The 16,991-nt window shown below is 39.7% G+C and overlaps 1 long non-coding RNA gene across 1 annotated transcript in view; it reads left to right on the top strand.

The window, feature by feature from the left end:
• The first annotated feature begins 10,232 nt into the window (after nt 1-10,232).
• LOC117827101 overlaps nt 10,233-16,991 on the top strand; it is a 117,367-nt gene continuing 110,608 nt past the window's right edge. Inside the window, exon 1 of the long non-coding RNA XR_004634148.1 lies at nt 10,233-10,327. This is a non-coding gene — a long non-coding RNA (uncharacterized LOC117827101). The remainder of the gene's footprint in view (nt 10,328-16,991) is intronic.

The raw sequence follows: 16,991 nt of genomic DNA, 5'->3' as shown, positions 1-16,991 counted from the left end.
ATTTATGTATGTTTATATTATTATTATTTATTTTTCTTATTTTTGTATGTGTATATATATGCTTTCATATGACTATGTTTAAAACATGAAAATATGTTTGAAATAATGGACCTGTATTGTAAAGTTTGCATTTTGCTAAAAAAAAAACAAATCTTGAAAAAAAAAAGATATAAGTTAGCAAGGCAAGCTTCACTTGCATTGTGCATTTCAAACACTGAAGCCCCTCAAAGTGATTTACATTTGCAAAGAAATGCAAAATAAATTAGCATCAAAAGACAGTGAAATAATAATAACAATGAATATCACATTCAAATAAATGAACTTATCTTAAAACCAGTTCATGTCATGTTTTCAACAAAGGTATTCAATGCTAGATGCACAGTGATGGCAATCAGATATTTTGTTTCTCAGATCAAAGCTCATCTTCCATCATGCAATGCAAAGATAAAGCAAAAGGATGAGCCATTAAGTGTCAACTTATGTAATCCATATTTCTAAATAGTACTTGAAGAAGCATTTGGACATTGTGACCTGATAATGCTGTAGTAAAAAATGCTTTCAAGAAGTGTCTCCAGAGTAAATTTAGTGTACGCTTGCTAGATAACAGCACACTGTAAGAACAGGTGGAAAAAGAGCGATAAGAAAGAGGTGGTCATCCAGCTATTGGGACATTCCTGAAAGCTTACTGGTATGTGTCAATAGGGAGGAGGGCTGAAAACAAATATTAGACCCTTTTTAAAGGCTGGCCAACCTACAAAATGGGTCTTTGTTATGGAACAATTTTAAGAAACTACCGTGTACCCACAGTTGAAAAAACAAACACAAAAAAGTCCTAGTTTTTATGCGTGTTGGCAAAGAAAGGGCAATACAATGAATATCTTACTGTGTTAATCCCCCGTTATCAAAGAAGACAGCGGCCTGATTTCCTAACAGATAATAAAGCTTTTATCTCAGTTTGTCTCAGGTGTGTAAGGCGTGTAATGAATGCCACAGGAAGTGAGTTACTCATAAACTGACCCACAGCACAGATCTGTACAGAGGGGGGACTGACATTTAAAAGCAAAATGAAGCAGATATATGGCTCCACAACGTCTGGCTTGAATCAATATGTTAATCACACAAACATATGCAAAATGATAGGCTTGACTTCATTCAGCTAATGTTTGGTTACACTCAGTCACTCATTGCATTTTACCAGCCACATACTTGCTACTGCGTCACTCCAGTTAATTGGACAATCACTTACACAGGTTAACAGGTTATAGTGAAGTTGCAGTTGTCTGTCTGGTGATAAGACCTATTGTTGAGCCAGTTGACTTACTCAAGACCCAGCTTTCCGTAAACCATCATGCTGCATCTTCCTTGTAATCAGAAAGGTCACGAACGTTGCAACCTTAATGATAAACCTGTGTAATCAACATAAGTTGAAATCTACATACGACTATCAGCGTCTCCTTCTTAAATACATACCAATAAATCCATAAACCCTTATATACACCCATACCTCCTGTCTTCTGTCAACAAATGAAAGAGCAATTAATAATCAACCTCACCCACAGGAAGAGAGAAAAAATGTAACAAGGGGCCAGGACCTGTAGAAAGCAATATACTCCGGGTTTTTCTTGGGATCATTGTGGTCTACCAGAAGCTCTGATCCATGACTAACAGGTAATAAGCCTTTGTTTGCGTATTGAGTCTCCCCTCTGCTTGGTTCACTTTGTCTGGTGAAGGTGAAAATAGAACATCTTAGTAAGCACAGGAATGTTGTTGTGGAAAAATAGAGCATATGCCATGTTAAATATTGGCTATGAAATAAGAATTACTCTAGCGTTTAAGACTTTGATGAGCTGATTAGCATGCGTGAACACAGGTGATCTTTTACCAAGGTTCTATTTTGGACACAAAGCTCATTGAAAGTTTTCAGTTGGCTTTTAACAACGAAAGGTGTCGTGTTGAGCAGTACTTGCCAAACACAAGATTTGGGTTGGTTGGTAGGGTTCCAGGTATGACTTAAGGTTCTTTTGTCTTGTCAGAGATATTAAGTTTAGTCCTTGAGCCCAAAAAACACGATATAGACAGGGACTAAAATGAACCTTTTCAGTACTTCTGAAACATCCAAGTGGCTGCATCCTCCAGCTTTGGGAAATGAAGCCAACGTAAAGGTACAAAAACAATGCTTCTTCAACTTCCACTTGAGACTGGCTCCAAAAGCCAAAAGAAAACCTTCCAAGAGATCTGTGATCAATCTTTTTGATGAGTGTAATTCTAGTATTATTGCACTATTATTATTTTGCACTTAGTAGCAGGTACACTGTGATCACCAGAACTAGCCCGTTAGTTCATTCAGTTTCTCTTTCATTTATGTATTTGGCAGCCAGTGCAAGAGTCAGGATTATTGTTAGCTTTTTCTTAAGGGGGGCTTCAGCAGATGGCAAGTGGTAGGAAGGCTTGTTATTTTAACTTAACCAATATAAACTGCTGGACTGAGATTCAGGCAAGTGAGTGGCAAGTCAACTACATTCCATAAGCTTTTTTAACTTCATTAGTTTGATAAACAACTGAGGTCAGTGACCACCACAAAACCAAATCTCATCCTGTGGGAAACACGAGAGAGTAGCTATTTAACTGTTTAGCTTTGATGATTTGGAGGTTACTATTCCTTCCCACTTTCCATGACAACCTTCTCCACCAAATATGAAAATTTACAGCTACAGAAAACCAACGTGGCAGCCGATTGCCTGGCTTGAGGATTCATAAGCATTCCAAAATCCAATGACTAATGTCAACAACATTTAAAATAGTACAGAGGTGACTTTGCAAATGTAAAATTCAAAACCCTGTATATATGACCTGGTTTTAGGGCTGCACAATTAATCCAGTGTTTATTGCAATAACACATTTGGCTATCCCACATAAAAAAAATCTGACTATCAGCACAATGGGGGCTTAAAATGCATGCTACAACCCTAGAAAACTCCAGTGAATATCAAATCACTTACTCCCTGAGGGGAAGAAGAAGAAGAGGGGGGAGACCGACATAGTGACTAACAGAGAGAGAGAGACCCTTGTTAAATAATCACTTCTGAGTACTGTGCAGACATGCAGGCCTATGGAGCTGTCGAAGCATTTTTTGTTGTAAATTTCATTTGATGTTATGATGAATGAATGAATGAATATTTTATTTTCATGTCTGGTCATATGCATGACCCATCCCTCATGGAATTATTCAGACACTGAAAGTTGACCAACATATTCCAGGATCTCACCCAGCCTACATCAAACAACATACAGTGGTACAATAATATATTTGAATATTTTTATTACATTTTTCAACACATAAGACACACAATATTAAACATACCGAACACAATACATAATGGCCTTACACACTTGCATACACCTGAGTAGCTTGAAATACATCACTGAGAAGGGGAAAGAGAAAGAATAGGAACCATAATAATGGAGAGGGTAATATTTGGGTTAAACTGAAATCATCGTTGGCTCAAAATGTCTTCTAGCCTGCGCTTGTGGGAAGGTGGCGTGTTTTTTTTTTCCACCAAAGCACGATGAGCCGCCGTGCTAGGATTAAAGAGAAGGCCACCACTGCTGCCTGGTTAGCTGAGATCCTGCAGTCATGTGGAACGATCCCAAATATGGCTGTCACTGGGTTCGACGCAATCTGTGTGTCACACACTTCTGATAGAGTATTAAATACCTTGATCCAGAAGAAGTCTAAGCTTAGACAGGCCCAAAACATATGACTGAGGGTGCCTGGAACCTACACCTTGGACAGTTTTCATTTGTTCCCAGATAGAATTTAGCCAGTCTGCTGTTGGACAAATGGAACCTATGCATCAATTTAAACTGCAGTAACCCATGTCTGATACATATGGACGCTGTATGTACTAGTCCCACTGCTCTCTGCCACACCGCCCCAGATATGTCCACACCAAGTTCTGCTTCCCACTTCTGTTTAACGCGGTCAAGTGAGGGGGCTGCAGCTCTATGGATCATCTCATATAATACAGACATAGTTCCTCTTTGTAATGGGTCTATCTTTAAACAATCATAAACAGGAACCACGCCCAAACACACCATATCTACAGTATTATATGATAGATACAGTTTAAGCAGAGTATTTGTTGATTGTAACTTTTCTCTTCCTTCCCTATAACATTAAATGCACATGTAAAATCTTGCTTGAAAACTTGAAAACTTTGTTTTCATAGTTATTTCAACCTTTTCCATCTTAGCCAGCACAAGCAGCAAAGTCCCCACTGCCCCCGTCAGTCATACAGGCATACATTTCTTATGTCCCATTCTGATCAACTTGCAAGAGATTGCAATGCCGATCAATACTGTGCTCACACACTGGGGATTAATTTGCACGCATTATGTTCCACCTGATCTTTAATGCTATCCAGTCTGGCTCATGTTACTGTCTATTTTGGAGAGAAGTTGTGGTACAGCTTTAATTCCTCTCGTTCTCTTCAAATCCATCAGAGAAGTGTCTTCCTGCTGCTCTTCCTGATTTCTGTTGCCCAGACTTGATAGCCTGAAACCATTCAGGTCTTGTTCTGTTTTCTCTGTACCACCGTGGAAAATACAATGTGTGGCCTGGGGCGCTGCCAGGAAATTGTGGGTCCATGAAAAAATATTGCATTTGGCCCCAAGACTTCACTTCAGCAATGTTCTTCTGTTTTCAGGGCTCCTGTAAGTCAAAGGCCCTTAGAACTGTCCTAACTTTTCTCCCGAGTACGCCCCCTCTGTGTGGCATTTGAGTATAATTTAAAAATCAGGCATTTCCCTGTACAGACAACCAGAGATGAAGATTTAATAAATACTGGGTTTAAAGCCCCGTTTCTACCAAGTGGTTCAGTTCGGTTCGTCTCGGTACGGCACGCATTTTGTGGCGTTTCCATTGACTAAAGCCGGGACAGGTCCCCAAATTACTGAGCCGTACCGTCCCACTTTTTGGTGCCCTTCTGTTGGGGTGCCGGACATACCGATCCAACCCCAGAAGCTGGAGCTAGAAACACTGCAGTCAGTTCATTGGTCGAAAGAATCGCCACTTCCCGTGCAACAGCGGTAATAAAGAACAACAAATAACCCTGCCATGTTTAAATCTCCAGTGGACTTCGGGAAGATAACTTTTTTTTGTTTGGAAAATGGCATCAAGAAACAGCGTTCCATGGTCGACCACGGAGGTGCAGACTTTACTCACGTTTTTCTTCTTCATTGCATTTATTAGTGGGGTACACTGTCGCCCTGCCATGACGTCACGCCATTACGTAGCTGACGCAGCTATCGGCGTCTGGCTTACACGCTGCCCACCACGGTTGACTGTGGAAACGCAAACAGGATCAGGCGTTACCGATCCAACCCGTACCAAACTGTACTGATCCATACCAGACCGCTTGGTGGAAACGAGCCATAAGTGAGACCAGAAATTATTTGCTGGAAATATAAAAATATAAGATTAACCATTTTTCTTGAGACAACTATTTGTTTGACTTTTGATGTGTTTAAAGGAGTGAAACTCTGCAGATGCCCTCTGCCCAATCTGCTGAAATGTAAGCTGTTATCATAAAACAGATATCACTTCCTGTCCCTCTGTGATGGCTCTTTTGTTTGACAGCACCATCAAGAGAGGGCATCCAGAAATACTGCAAATGCTATTGTCTTCTGTCTTGGGGAGATATGAGCTTGACCATGAGCCCTGGCTTTTAGAGACAAACAAAAAGTATTTAGTCATTGGTTTGTCCCTTCCAAAAACTTTTGCCTCCTAATCTTGGAAAACCTCCCTCTCCCCACACCTCTAAGAGTAAGCACCCCCTCTCTCTCTCAGAGCTCAGTTTATACCAGGCTTGCACCCAAAGGTCACCCCTGCCAAAAAAAAAAGAAAAATCAATCCACGTTGCAGCCTCTGATCTATGAATAGGTCAGTCAATGGCATAAGAAAATCTTCCCTGCCTTCCTCGGAGTCTGCTGGTGTCTTCACAGCATGTGCTCCCTGGAGTTGTCTTTGGCTGTAGCAGCAGGTCAAGGTCACAGTTTATGGATCACCGTGGGTAAGCCGGGGACAGGGGAATTCTTTAATTCCAATACTGTCATCAAGCTCTCAATCATACACTTACCCAAGGGCTGTCAGCGTTAATGCGTTAATCCGATGCGATTAAGGTCCAAAATTAGCTTGTTTCTTTTGCCATTGTGATTTAAAATAACAGCACCATTGCACTTCTGAAAAACATACTTCACACAAACTCCCAGACTGTCAGATGACAAGTACAAAGTAATAAGCACTTTTTGTCAAATTGAATTAAATTATCACTGAAGTACTTTGAGTTAAGGCTACCAGCTACACGCTAAGCATACTTATACTTATGTCAGTTCCTACGTTTTCAACAACACTCTAAATGTGTTGTATAGTAATGAAGTTAGTTATGTTTTTTTTTTCTTATGCACTTTATTGAAATGCGCAGCAAATTTTACACAAGTAATCCTATATATTACTTAATGTGTGTTAAAGTGTTATGCCCATAGACTGTATAAATAATGGACGTAGTATCCTTGAATCACCCATCTGTTCCTGAGCGCTGTTTTGAAGCCAATCGGTGGCGGCAGCCATATTGGTAATGCTGAACTCAACCAGGCAGAGTGTGACGAAAGAGGCAGAGTTTGTTCCCGTCTTGGAGTCAAGTCAGTCATGTCCTTATTTGGGCAAAAACTTGTAACCTTAATATCTTCTGAACTGTCGTGTTAACCCCCCCCCCCTCCCAGACCACTGTGGTGCACTGCAGCACTTATTTGGATGAATAATGTAAAAGTACATTTCACGCTGTTAAGAATTGCTTAATGTTGTTGATATGGACATGAAAACAGTTTTGAATTGCGAATATTGGAATTTTAAACATTTAAAAGTGTGCTTTATCTCTGTTAACTATTTAAATTCAGGGATTAATGAGGATTAAATAATTATGCCATAGACATATGATAAGATAAGATAAGAAAAGATAAATTTTATTGTCCCCGTGGGAAATTTGTCGTGGACATAAGTGCAGTGCTGCTCACAAACAATACATTCATTCAACATACCAACATACAATAGCATGCCCACTTTCAAAATAAGAAACCATGTCACTGTGGCATACTAATTAACTAACTAAAAAGCAGTATCATATTAACATTAGTGCAGAATAAGTGAACCCTCATACTCATACAAGAGCATTAAGTTAGTGCAGATTGTTTGTTGAGTAGAGTGATGAAAGTAGAGAGGAAGGAGAGCTTGAAGCAATTACTTTTATATCTGCTCGCTCTGAACATAGTCATTAAATAAGGACAACTTCGGCTTCAATCTCAAACTTTATATGAAGATCAATGACATGAAAGTACTCCAAAAGGGAAGCCAAAACACTGCGAGCTCCCCCTACTGACTTGCTGAAGTACAGATCATAAAGCCAGTCTCCTCCATGTTAACACATGGGACATAAGTGATACTATAAAATTAAAGTACACATTATCTTTCTTAGATAGATGCTCATTTATTACTTTTTTAATTTGATGCAATAAAAAGGGGTTTGCTGACAGCTCTGTCAACAAATCGGGCTCCTGCCGCACTATGTGCACTAGATATGCAGCCTACAGGAGGAAGAGCAAGAGAAGACATAGTGAACACTTACACAAGACTCATTAGACTTGGTATTCTTCAAACTGGCTCAAGAGTCTTTTCTGCTGCAGACTGTACTGATCTGAGGGATCTTTCTTCTTTTATTGGTTAAATTAAATGTCTGTTTTGGTGATCAGGGCCGGGTCGTCAATACTGTGGCTCCACCGTCTGATCCATACTGCACAGGCTCTGGCTCCAAAACATCACCAGCTCATGGTGTCAGTGCTCTGCTTAGGAATTATTTTGGCTTCACTGTTGTGCAACAGAAAAGGGGGGGGGGACATGTTGTCCTTCATACAGTCAATGGATACAATCCAGTGATTCAATGTAAGGTCAGCGGCAATAAAGAAAGCAGGCCAGTCAAGGACTCTTATCCATCTTAGATTTTCTACAGAATCACTGAGCTTTTCTCTGTGCTCCTTTCTTTTGTCTAATTTAGTAGTTTTGTACTGAATACTTCTTGGCATGTTTTTTCTTCTCGTTGAAAGTTAATAGAACATAACATGGCAAGAAGTACTGCAAAGAGTTGAGCACTTGCAAACCTGGCTGATAATTATCGCATGGATTGCATCAGTACATGAATGTTGAGGACATACTATCTGCTTAAGTGGGTCTATAACATTACATTTAAATCCCCTGACTATTTAAGGGGGCATTTTTTTTACAGGAGCTGCCATTTATAGTCCGTCTGCTGGAAAATGACCTATTTTCAGTGAGGTTTTTAGAATGAGGAGTTACCACTGAAGGGTGAAAGAAAGCTGCGAGATGTCCCTCTGTGGAATGTAAAGTAGGTGAGGTATAGGTTAAAGCAATCTCTTATTCTTTCAAAGTAAAACAAGTCTATCAAAACAAATTAGGCCTCAGTATGTGGCTTCTGTTTAATATTCATTGAATCATTTGACTTGCCAAAGCGTTTCTTAATTTCACAGGGACAAGTCAAACTTGTTAACATTTCACCCTCAAGCCTCAAAGTGAACAAGTGTTTATAAAGCAATAAAGCATTAAATAACCTCCGCCTCGTTCCTATTAATATCAGAATAAACACACACAATTTAACATTTCTTAGCTTTTGTTTATGCTTCTGCTTTGTTCCCTTCCGTCCTTTCCTCCTCCTCATTCTTTTTACGTAAGACAAGGTCACAGTCTGTCCTACCCTTCCCTCTCCGTTCCTTCCTATTCGTCACGCTCTATTGAAAAGTTTCCGTTCAATCTTGCAGGTGTTTTCTTGGCCTGTGGCGCTTCGTTTCACAAACAGAGCCTGACTCTCTCCTTCCTGCCGCATGGTTGCTAAACAGGTTGTTTAATGAATACAGGTGCTGCGGTTCTGCTCTGCCTATCTGGGAGACATGATCAATACTGTAGGCAAGCTGCGTTTAATTGTCTTTTGTCAACATTCTGTGTGAGGAGGAGAAAGGAACATTTCCCCACCACGCACATCTGCCCAAACCACATTATTGATTACAGTCTGGGTGTTTCATGGGGATTTTGATGCAGAAAACTTGATGCAACACCAGATACAAAGTTTTACTTAAAAACTTAGGACTCCAATCTAAGATTTCCGCTTTTTTGGAAGAAATCTGCTCACTACCAAACAAAAAAAGCTTACAGGGTAAAGCCATAGTTGTTGGATTGTGAAAGGACTATAGGAAAGAAATATACAATGCATCACAGGTCATCATTTAAGACTGAGCAATGGAAGGTGTTTTAAATGTCAAACCATGAGGCTTGAGTATTTATGCATCAAGATTGTATTTGCCTCAAGAAATCTTGTGCTATTTTTTGAGTTAGTTTAACCATCTGAGGGTAGTTTTTTAATTGCTCCATTCATGGAGGTACTGCAAGTTGGTCAGGCAGGACATTTATGTCATTCAATCTTTCCACCAGAAGGTGGCGCTCTATATCCTTCAGTGAACTACCTCAGTGTCAGAGCTGTGATCACTTCAGCTTCCAGGTTTAAGGTTTACCAGCCAGGCCAAACTATCAAAACTACATCTTGAATTTTTTTTTTACCACTCATGGAAATGTACAAGCTGCATCAAATTGTGTATTTAATAAGCGTTAAAGAGAAGGTGCTGGAATCAGTATTTAAGAAATAAAAGAACTGTAATGTTACTACATGCGGAGATGGGTTGGTTGATTCATTTAGTCTGAATGGACTTTTCACGCCTGTGAATCTGACCCAGAAACAAATGAAAGGAATATGAATTTAATTACAATAACAATTGATCGCGCTATCTAGTCTGTTAAAGCAAGATAATTCTCATTTGTGAGGTCTGATAAGGAATTGCTTTTTCTCTGGGTTCAGTGATTCTCTCACTGATAAACCTCGTCTCTGACTACAATACTCCGGCAGACAGTGGCCCAGTGTCCTATCTCCCCTCAATTAACTTCAAACTGCTCTCCATTACACGCTACAATGAGACACGCAATTTCATTACCTCACACAGGCCCATCAGCACTACTAATTGTTTTTCTTTTCATTTTCAGAATCCCTCCATCTCCCAGGGAGTGGCTGTGGAGATATCCCATGTTCACAAAGATAGAAGGGTGCAGGAGGTCGGGGATACAAAAAAAAAAAAAAAGAGGAAAAGCGCATGAGACAGATTCCAGCCGTCCTGTGTACTTGCTGTTTATCGGTGCGGTAGTGAGCAGAGCTGGGAAGTAAGTCCGTATAACCTTCAAAGGCCAGGGACTCGAAGCACTCACCAACACTTAATTCTCAATCAGCAAAAGGTCAACTCAGACACGGGCACATATACAGAGGGAAGCTGTGGTGTACTGAGCTAACTGGCCAATGTCAGTGTGGCCCAACTCTCTGTCCTCCAAACACAACAAATCATTAGCTGTGCTGTGACAGAATTTAGGAGTTATTCTGTTGCACCTCATGCAATGTTAGGTACCCGTGTGTGAGAGAACAACACATTTCCTACTATACACATGACTAAAATGGACTAAATAACACTGGAACTATCAATCCTAGCTCAAATCTTTGGGGGTGTATTTATCTTATTTCTAGTCAAAGGTATCTCATTAGACTCAATATAAACCACATGCATGTGACAAGCCTAGATAGAAATCCTATGTCAAGATATTACAAGCAGAAAACAAAGCCTTAATTGCTTGTAATGAATGAAAATATCTGACAATGCAGTAAGCAGTTTGACGTACAGTACGTTTCTTGTTTTCAGAATAATGTCTTATCTCAAGAAACAAATACATTTAGCCTGCCACATTGGAAGAAATTTTACAGATAACAAGCAATTCAGGCCTTTTTTCTTGCACAAATAAGATTTATACCTGGACTTTTCATGTAAATGTAACTCAAATTAAGTCCAACGAGGTATTTCTGACCAGAAATGAGACAAATAGACGTCCTTAGATTTTAGTATTTTCACTGAAGTCTGAATCTAAAATAAAAAATGTTCTTGCGTCACACACATGGACAACAGATCGCTGACTCATTTTTTATCATGAACTGAAAATAGCTTAGTAAAGCATTCTTTACTATAATTATGCACTGACAAGCATCTTCATTTTGTGCTAAGTGTTTAAACTTTTAAGCTGCTGCTAAAACTGTACAATGACATAAGAGCGTGGCTGAGGCAGCATGTCGTACGTCATGCTCTAATTTTGTTCGGATGCTCTCATCACTTGGTGTTTCTATTTGGTCAAAGTAAAAGTTCGTTCTGGTCTTGTCCCTCCCTGGTCAATTTGTGGTCCTCGGTTTTTGACTGCCTTTCTGCTCTGTGTGATACGCCTCTTAAGCCCAACCCACTCACAGCCATTTTTGGGGTGATACCTATAGAAACTCATGCCACAAATGCACAGAAGAAAGCAGTAGCATTTAGTCGCCTCATCCCACGCAGACTCATTCTGATGAATTGGAAATCTAATAAACCCCCTCCCTTTAGAAGATGAGTACACGAGTTGCTATCTCTGCTCCAACTCTAGAAAATGAGACATACACTGAGAGGTTTCCCAGACAAATTTACTAAAGTATGGTCCTCATTTGTTGAATTTGTAAAGGAGTTGACTCTGATGCCTGCTGACTGATGCCCACTTGGTTGGCCTATTTGTTGCTGGTAACGATGCTTATGCGTTGGATCTTTATTTATTTATTTATATGTTTGTTTGTTTGTTTATCTCTTTTTTTTTTATTACCATTTGTTGCCTTGTCATTTTGTTTATTTCTGTTTATTCCTCTTCCTGAATCTCCTTTGTGACTCTGTATTTAGGATGTGTTCTTGGCCAGGGGGGTGGGTGGGGTTAATGTGGGTATTGTCTGTACGAGTTCAGTTTGTCGATTCGTGTATGTTCATGTTTATATGTTGTAAAAACCCCAAACTTAATAAATTAAGTTTAAAAAAAAAAAAGAAGTAAAAGTTCATTAAAACTGATGGCATATGGGAGATGCTTGGGGTCCCCAGCCTCTCTGATGTACTGTAACAAACTTAATTTCACGTACTGTGGCGAAACAGGATTAGTAATAGTCATTGTTAAATTATAATAGCCATCAAATTAAACTATTAATAATCAATAATAAAATAGAATTCAAACTGTTCCTCTGAATTTCTTGAGCCTCTCTGCCTGTACCTTTTCGTTTTTTCCATCTTAGAGTATCCTGATGTAAAATTGCTTGTTTCCTCCAGTTAGTTAGCTAAGTGTGCTGAAGCTTAAAACACATTTAGTGTCAATGTTACGGCTAACCAAATAACTTGAGACCGAGCACTGTTAAACTCCTCAATCTCAGCTTATGTTGGGTGATTTCATGTTTAAAAGGCCGTCAGATTTTTATTATTTTATTATTTACTATAACCAAACAAGGGCTGCTTGACACTGCAGGAAGGTTCTCTGATTGATCCTCTGAGCTATGCATGAGTGGTCCCCTCCAGGTATTACACCTTCTTCCCCACAGTCAAAGACATGTCTGTTTGGTGAACAGGTGATTCGAAATTGCCCACAGGTGTGAGTGTGTGTGTAAAAGGCTGTCTCTAAATGTCATCCCTGTGATTGACTGTCAGTGGTGTGCCCTGCCGCTCACCCACATGACAGCTTGGATCTGCTCCTACCTGTAACCCTGACAAAGCGGTTTAGTCATGGTATAGCTTCTGAAGTTGATATGCCAAACCAGACTACTTGCTCTTTAGCTGTAAAGTACTACTATCAATGTTCAGTTGCTAACTTTTGCTGTTGGTTAAAACAGGGTTACCAGCTGGAAACAATGCATTGAGTATGGAGCTAAAATGGTAATGTCAAAAGCTGTATAAACAAAACAATGATCTCAAAGATGCTGCACTTCACTGAAAATAGAAATGCAAGTAAGACACAGGTGATTTGATACATAGTTCATTGCAAAGTATTGACCATAGCAGCCCCAAAACACTAATTTAATCACTGTTTTTGTCAAACTTGTGAGAAATTGTATTGCCAAAGTGTACTGTGAATACCTTTTTAGAGAGGAGAGCTTGTGTTGTGTGATATTTAAAATCAGAAGGTTCGACTGAAGAGAGGTAAAACTGAGGCCCAAGAAGCAAGGAGCACTTCACTGCCTCCTACTCAGAGGAAAGAAGTCACTTAATTAATAATGCACAAAGTGGTGCATATGAGGAGCATGTGGTGATGTCATACACAGCAGGCTTGCTGCATTCGTTAGACCCTCAGAGTGACTCACTCTGTCTTACTAACCCTTAAATCACAGTTAAAAAGTCTGCAAAAATGTCATATTTTTAGACTGTTGTGTACGTTTTTCCGAGAGCATGCGCACCCTCTTGAGATTTCTGAGCATGATCGCAAATGGAGAATTAGATGCAAATTGTATATTCTTTGATAGTTTCAGATGAAAACAATGTGTGGAAAACATCTGTGATTTCCAGGTTACATTCCATATGTTTTCATGCCCTTCAAGCTGTTTTTTTTCTTCATATCCTCTGCCGCCTTTCATCACCAATCTCTCTGTTCCTTCCCACATATGAGCTGGATTGAATCGAATGCATCCAATTGAACGTGCCCCAATGACTGAGATGTGAGGCAGGGTCCCCGGTCTCCAAACTGAAATCGTTTCGGTCGTGGTATCCAGGATTTGATTCGCTGACCCAACCAGCCGAGACCGGTTTGTGATGAGATGCTGGTCTCCAACTGAGCTATAGAAATCACATCCACGCTGTTTCACCTTAGCTGAGGCATACTGCTTCTACACTGAGGGAGGAAGAGGATGAAAAAAAAAGAATGAAAAACTGGCAGAGAGAGAGAGAGAGAGAGAGAGAGAGAGAGAGAGAGAGAGAGAGAGAGAGAGAGAGAGAGAGAGAGAGAGAGAGAGAGAGAGAGAGAGGAGAGAGAGAGAGAGAGAGAGAGAGAGAGAGGAGAGAGAGAGAGAGAGAGAGAGAGAGAGAGAGAGAGAGAGAGAGGAGAGAGAGAGAGAGAGAGAGAGAGAGGAGAGAGAGAGAGAGAGAAAGATAAGGGGAGAGAAGTCTTGGAACTTGAAGCAGAAAGGTTGCCTGCCCAAAATCCTGTGCAGTCGAGCATGTAAGAACAATCAAAGCTTTCAAACACACACATGCACGCAGACATACACACACACACACATTCCTGGTACAGCTTCTTAGTAGTGTCTCAGTCCTTTTTTGTCTCTTCCACTTCTCAAAAATTGCAGTTGTGATCCACAATGGTCAGCTAACAGAACTTAGTAGCACCTTCGCTTCATTTTGGGAGTGAAAAAAGAAAAACAAAAGGACAAAGTATTTGCTTTTCTAATTACTGAATGATCCTCTTATATTCAAACCACAGCGTATTAGCCAAAAGCAGTGCCTCAAAGACCTGACAGAAAGAGGAAAAAAAAGATTTTTTCTCCTTTCTGTTGAGGGACGAGGCACAGAGACGCCGTGCCAAACCCTCATTATGTTTTGAAGATCTGTCTTCGCCTGCAGCACCCAACCTTTGCACCTCCTTCGCGCAGCCTAGCTGAAACAGATAACAGTCAGCAGCCACAACCTGGTAGAAAGTCCCACGTTTGAATGTCAACTGTCAAATATCACAAGAGAAAGCTACAAATGGCTCAGCAACTTTGTCGGAGTTGTTAAAAGACTCAAATTATCTCAACATGGAGCTGTGCTGATAAGGCGAATAAAAGCCATGGAAGTATTAATCATGATATTGGGGATTAGACTATGGAATTGAATGGCATTCATTTGTAGTCGCCTAATTCTGCTCTGAATGCAAAATAAACACATTTTATAGGCGATGCATAAAGAATAGGCATGGTAGGAGGTATGTTTTAATAATCGATGCTCTGCTTCATTTATGCAAATGCTAGATAATTTGTAATAATGTGAGTGAGTGCATGTTTGGAATCTTCTTTAATCATCTCCTTGGTGTATAACCAACTGCGCACTGTATAACTTATCCATTGCTGATGATGGTAATGAGGTAACTAGATAGTACTTTATTGACCTGGATAAGAAGAGGTTTTTTTTTGCCCCTTGAAGCACACCTGAAAAAGCTTCACTATCTTTTATTGAGGGTTGACATGTTTGAATGCAATGATTCAAGCAGGTCAGGTGGAAAAAAGTATACTTAAAGCTGCTGTTGGTAGTTGTGATATAAACATCATTTCTGAGAGAGATTTGGAATGTCAACACTACCCCTCCCCTCTCTGCTGTCGTAACCCCGCCCACAAATTGTTGTGCGCGTTCTATGAGGAAGTAGTGGCTTCCCAGCCAATCAGGGCTATGTAGTGGGGCTGCTACTTGACCAATCAGGACAGAGGGTTGGGGAGTAGCTCTGATTGGTCCCTGATAACGGGAAAGAGGGGAATAATAACATTGCTGGATACAAAGGCATGGGAAAACCCAGAGAGTTCGCCATAATCTCAAATTACTTCACATGCAGATGGGTACCGATGGGCATTATGACCTTTTCTCCAAACCCAGCAGAAAAAAAGTAACATTTTTTTCACCATTCCTACCAACAGCAGCTTTAAGTGCATTAAAATGTATCTAAAATTCATAGTGTTTTTTCATATATTTGTACTCACCTACTAGCCAAAAGTATAGATCAAGTACTTGTGTAATGAGTAAATGATTACTATGCCTCCCAAAAATATGCTAAATGTTAACATATTTAGCTTCAGAGAGAGATGAAGTTTGAAAAGAAATGAAGTCTTCTTTCTAAGTTTTATCTCCCTGCCTCAGATTTAGGAAGGGACCTCTTAGTGTGATTTCAGGAAAACAAAGAAGATAGACATGGAAATCTAAAAGATGATGGTTAGAGCCTTTAGTGGTGAACATTTAAAAGAAAAGTTTTCATTTTAACCCTCCTGTTACGTTCGTTTCTCTTGAACAGCAATAATGGTCCTGGGTCAATTTGACCCTGGTCATGTTCAATTATCCAAAAGTGTCAGAACCCCAAAAAATCCCAATGCACATTTTTTTTTTCTAATTTTAACTCCATTACTAACCATTTAAATCAAGATTTAGTCCATTGGTGTTCTTTAATTCGCACAGATCATGGTTCAATGAGGATAACTCACTCGTTTGGCATTAAAAATGTATGTTAAAACTTTTTTTAATGTACATTGGAAAGACCTTAATATAAATACAATAGTTTTACATGACATAGATTTTTGTTTATTTTATTTTACATTTTGAATTATTTTTATTTTTATGAAGTGATGTTGATAAATTAACACAACCCAGATTTGTATGTTTTAGCTGGTTTGGAAGGCATATATTACCTAAAGTAGACTTTTAAAAGGGTCAATTTGACCTGCAACCTAACAGGAGGGTTAAATTGTATTTAATTTGAAAAAAAAATGATTTCACCTAAAATTAATCTCAAAAAGTCCTCTTCACCAATACAGAACATTCAGATTTTGCACTAAAGCATGCTGATGTGTGTTATTGAGACATTTCAGGGGTCCTACAGTAGATTTCTGTGAGGCACGTTCATTCGTTAATTTGCAGCTAGAACTGATATAAAGAAATAGAAAGCAACGTTTTTGAATACTCAGTGTGAATCTGAGTAGAACAATTCTCATCTTTGGTCGACTGTCGTGGAAACACAATTCAAGGTTGTTACAATGGTTTGCTCAGTGCTTGCATCAGGTTGACTACACAGGCTGTGAAAGATTGTTCCTTCCTTGGAGGTCCGATTGCTTTTATTGAGGTAAAACTCTGTGTGTGTGTGTGTGTGTGTGTGTGTGTGTGTGTGTGTGTGTGTGTGTGTGTGTGTGTGTGTGTGTGTGTGTGTGTGTGTGTGTGTGTGTGCTTGTGTGTGTGTGTGTGTGTGTGTGGAGTTTGTGTTGACTCTGTTTGCCGGACATGCACCATGT

Source organism: Notolabrus celidotus, chromosome 15 (genome assembly GCF_009762535.1).
Source record: "Notolabrus celidotus isolate fNotCel1 chromosome 15, fNotCel1.pri, whole genome shotgun sequence".
Classification (NCBI taxonomy): Eukaryota; Metazoa; Chordata; class Actinopteri; order Labriformes; family Labridae; genus Notolabrus; species Notolabrus celidotus.
The sequence above is the reverse complement of the archived record's forward strand: the minus strand, read 5'-3'. Positions and strand labels throughout refer to the sequence as shown.